The sequence below is a fragment of the Pteropus alecto genome, unplaced genomic scaffold, assembly GCF_000325575.1.
Source record: "Pteropus alecto unplaced genomic scaffold, ASM32557v1 scaffold28, whole genome shotgun sequence".
Lineage (NCBI taxonomy): Eukaryota > Metazoa > Chordata > Mammalia > Chiroptera > Pteropodidae > Pteropus > Pteropus alecto.
Window position 1 is genome coordinate 3,257,856 of NW_006441063.1, and position 5,294 is coordinate 3,263,149.

The following is a 5,294-nucleotide window of genomic DNA, read 5'->3' on the forward strand; positions in this document are numbered from 1 at the left end:
TATACCCATTTCATCATCTTTCCTACTGAATTTCAAATTATCTTAGCACTAGGCAACTCCACATTGTTGTTTCACCTGCATCACAATCTTGACATGTTCAAAACTAAACTCATTTTCTCCCCATACTGGCTCCTTGCCTGTATCAGTCCAAGTTCAACCAGAGAAGGGGATATATACTACATAAGGCCAATATGGACTTGTTATAGGGGATAGCTCTTATGCAATTGTGGGAGCTTGCTAAGCAATTCCTTTTTGTCTGTTGTCTCTGAGTCTATGCTAGAGCTTGAAGTTCATAGGGCAGGCAGTAAGGAAGGAAAAAATGTAAAGCAGAGGGGGGGCAATCAAGGGCAAGCTGGACTCAACAAGCACAAGCTAGAACTCCATGATAAAGAACTGGAACTCATATTCTTGTTGCTGCTAACCTTGGTGATGAGGGCATGCAGCAGAAGTGGGGCTCTCTGTCATAGAACTAAACACACACACCTGGCCTAGACGTCTAAGAAATTGAAGGAGGATCAGGGAAAGTAGATCACTTTCAGACCCAGCTGCTGCTTCATACCAACGAGGTAAGTCAGCAAATCAGCACCATGTGTGAGCTACAAAATGGCCACTGCTTCCCTTCCAGCCTCAAAATCTCCCAAGAATCTCCCTGTGGCCCATCTTAACTGGAAACAAACAAGAGATTGAATTCTGGGAAATACAGCTCAGCCTAGCCAAGTTGACACATTATAATGCCGTTAAAATCCACCCCTAGTCAACTTGGCATCCATACACATCTCCTTAAAGCATACTTAATCTCTGAATAAAGACAATACCACAGTCCTGCTTCTGCCTAGTATGATACAACTATCCCTCATACAAGTCAAAAAATGCTAACCCTTTCCCCAGAAGAGAATGAAAAGTTCCTTTTTTGTCCTTGGGTGATGTTTATTCTTTTCCAAGCAGATTTACATACTTCCTTTGATCTATTATAACTTAAATACTGAGATATAAAATTAAGTATTATTAATACATCTGTGTTTGATGATAAAAGGATGAGAAAGGAAAGAAAAAATATCTGAGATATATATATATATATAAACATATTTGTATTAAAATGAGGAAGAAATATATCCATTACAATCTTTGTCTCTGCAATAATCACATGGTCATAGCTGATATTTATAATACCTTCTTCCCATATTCTACCATTACGTATTCTTTTTGCTGTCAGCAAGCACCTCAGCTGCTGGTCATGGTTCTTTGCTTGGTGGGTGACACAAATTTTCATTCTCAAAGGCTCTGGGATATTAGCAGCCCTGCCTGAATTGGGCTGTTGTAGTTTTCTGTTGATTTTAATTCTAGGACATGGGAGTATTAAGAGGCAACCTTGAAGATTTCCTGCTTTCCAGATATTCTCATTCTTACCCTATTGTGTGGTAGTAGCAGCACTATTCCTCTCCGATAGTCGGAATTAATAACCCCAGCCAGACATTAACCCCCTTCTCTACCTGTTCATTCAATGGCGCAAGGTACCCAGATTGTCCAGGCAGCAATCTCAACTTCCATTTCAGTAGAATAATTGTTGGGTCTCTGGTGAAAGCATTCTTCCCTTTGGCACCAAGACCTCTAGACCAGCAGAGCATATGCATCACAGGGATGAGAAGTAACTGTTTGCTAATAAATCATTTGAGGTTATAGTAAAGAGTGCCACTCCCATTTTCACCACTGTACTCATGGATCTGTAAATATTGGCTGTGGTAGAAACAGCCCTATATATTGGATGCTGACTCAAAAGCATATACAGTATCCAGGACGACCTTGCTCAGCCCTGCAAGGTGTTGCCTCTTAGCTGGTGTCATAACTATGTCTTCAAAAGGCCACTCCACTTCTATTAACCTGCTTCAGGATGATGGGGAACATGGTAAGACCAGTGAATTCCATGATCATAGGCTCATTGCCTCACTTCATTTGCTGTGAAGTGAGTTCCTTGATTTGAAGCAATGCTGTATGGAATACCATGATGGTGGATAAGGTATTCTGTAAGACCATGGGTGGTAATTTTGGCTGAAACATGTGGATAGGGAAGGGAAATTCATATCCAGTGTAAGTGTCTATTCAAGTAACCAGATAGATTATTCAAAGTCCTGTCTACTGGGAGGATTTCCCCTCACTGCTACCCTTCTGGGCTGTCATAGGGTAGGGCTGTAGCGCTACTACTCTCTACTTTCACGTGGTACCTGCATGCTATGCAGAACTATCCATAAACCAGGTTTGAGGTGTTTTTTTCCTCAAAGGATCATAGCAAACACTCCATCAGGCCAGAGATCTAGGCTGGAAGAGAGAAAGCAATGTAGTGGAATTAGGGGCCATGGACCTTTGGGCCATTTCCTAATGCAACTTACTTGTGCCTTCAGGGCCTGCTCAAGCCTGATTACATGTGTATCCCTTCCATTTGATAATGGAGTGCTGCTATGCACATCCAACTTTATGGCTCAGCCTGTTGGACAACACTCAATTCATGATGGGCAGCTCAGGTTACATGGCAATGTGGTGACCCATGGTTAAGTGTTCAGTCTCTATTAAGGCCCAGTGGCAAGCCAAAAGTTCTTTCTGAAAAGAAGAGTAGTTATCCACAAATGATGGCAGGGGTTCGCTACAAAATTCTAAGGGTTGGGTTTTGCTTCACTTATAGGAGCTTGCCAAAGACTTCAAAATGTATCTCTATCTGCCACTGATACTTTGAGCATCACTAGATCACCTGGATCATATGGTTCAAGTGGCAGAGCAGCTTGCACAGGAGCCTAGACATATTGCAGTCCTCTCGTGTTCTGACTCCACTCAAAACTACCATTTCTTAGGTTACCTTCATACAATGCCTAACCAAAGAGGAAAGAAAATAAGAGAGATTCTTCAACCAGCCTCTTTTTAAAAATTTCTGAGCAAGCCTCTGATTGGCCCACCTGGGATCTGTGCTTACCCCTCTAATTACAGTGGCTTGGGAACAAAGTTCTGCTATTGATCCAGCCTTATTCAGGTAACCATACATATCACCAAGATTTGGAGTGTCTGTGGTTGGCAGGCCCCCTCCAAAACCTCAGGAGCAATTCCCTAAATGATATTTTTCTGGAAATTCATCATCAAGACAAGTAAGGAAAATGATTACTCTTCATGTCTCCCTGCCAGAGAAAGAGGGATCTTTATTGGACCTTTAACATGAAAACCTGGTAGGGTTCTTGGAGGCAGAGCCCATAGCAATGTGAAGGGGGGCTGCTATGACTTTAGCCTCAGGAGTTTCTCACTTTCATATTAGTCTACACTCAGCTTCCAGCAGTTTTTCTAAATTGCCTTTTAAATGTTCCTACCATTGTATGCTCCTGTATGTCTTCTGCTTTAGGTAAGCAGATCTTGGCTGTGACTTCCCGGATGTGACTAGCTTTCCAGATAGTGATGAGTGGCTATTTGCCCTGAAAACTCAGTTCTTTGTTGAGTCTGAGAAAAGTAACTTTTTTTTCTGTTTGCCCAGCTTTTTCTTGTAGTCAGGATAGAAATGATGACTTCCAAGCATGTGGCAATTGAAACTGAAAGTTGTTTAATTTTATTTTTAATTTCTGCATTCTTATACAGGCATACCTCATTTTATCGTACTTCACTTTATTGTGCTTCACAGATGTTGCCTTTTCTTTTTTTTTTTTTTCTTTTTACAAATTAAAGGCAATACCCTCCACCAGCAAATGATATGACTCACTTTATTGCAGTGGTCTAGAACTCTACCCGCAATATCTCTGAGGTATACCTGCATTTTTCAATTCTTTGTATGACCTCCTATTCCTACTTTACCAAAGCATTTTCCTTGACTCTTTAACTGAATACCAAATTGATATTTTCTAAAATTGCTTTCCTTTTTTTGTAGTTTATTACTTTCATGAAAGAGATGTTTTTCTTTGAATCTTTAAAGTAAAAATATTCTCTTTTCCTTATGCTGCAGAATGTTTCATCCCCTAGAGCTTGTGTTGTTTCATTCTGAATATTTATGCTAGAAAGAGAAGAAATCTCTTTAAGCCAGGGGATTGTAAACAGATACCATTCTTGGACTGTCCTTAGCTTTTTTGATCTTGACCTTGAGCATTCCAACCTTAACCTTCTCATATCTAGATTTTTAATAGATACCAGTGAGCAAAAGTACCAGCCCAACTCACCTTACCCTTCTGAAATTCATTCAGCATGATTCCAATAGACTGAGGTCAAATCTCCTTGTCCATTTAGTCTTGAGTTCTTGGAAACCTGGAGAGTCTAGTATAGTCTGTAGTTTGTATAGGTGCAGTATGTCAAAGACTCAATCCACAATAACTGTGCTGGTCCCTGGAGCTGTGCTGTTCTCTGACATTTTTTCCATTTTATTTTTCTAGTGAGTCATGTTTATTAATTTTACAAAAGCATTGATTAATGATGGATTGGAAAATCTGAAGTAATAGTTCTTTACCAGAGATAGTTTGAGAAACATTGTCCTATGTTGCATTGTTGTAGCCACCAGCCCCCGAAAGACACACGGACCACCAGAAATCAGTGAGTTATAGGAAACACACTCTTTATTCAGCCAGCTGGGTCTGCCAGGGGTACGCAGACCCCAAATTAAGCAGCCCCGAAATGTAGAGGTACAGGGTTTTTAAGCCCTAAATCCCATTCCTCATTCTGTCTTAAACTCAAAGGTCTATTTTTCTCATATTCACTACCTGTCAACCCACAGGTCGGTTGTGCAAGCGGGGGTACAGAAGCAGAAAGCTTATTGTTGGAATGTTATGTTCCCATGGGCGATAGCCTATGTTCCCGTGGGCGATAGCCAAGCAGTAATTTTCCAGCCAGCACAGCATAACTCCTGAGTGTCTCCTTGACTTTGTGAAATGCCAACCCATTTCCCAAGGGACAGAGTCACCAGTTTCCCCCTTAAACTTCAGGTCCTTTACTCTGAAAGTATGTGGAAAGAGAAGAACTGGTTTGAAAGGGTGAGAAAATGAGGTGTGGGAAGATGGTAGGGATACAGGGAGAGAAGGGCCTTGACTGATTCTCCGTGAAAATTTCCTGCAGTACGTAGGTGGCTGCCAGGTTCTCCTTCAATAGCATCTCTGATTCGACAAGCTCAAAGAAGTGGGGGTGAATCCCGAGAATCCTTTTCCTTCCTTCTCTACTGCTCTGACACACGGGGCAAGACGTGTTTAATCCAACCTCCTCCACACAGCACAGACTGGAAAGATATTTCTACTCCTTCTGCCAGGCTTTGATGTCTGTGTTCTCTTCTCCTCACCTCTGACCCTTTA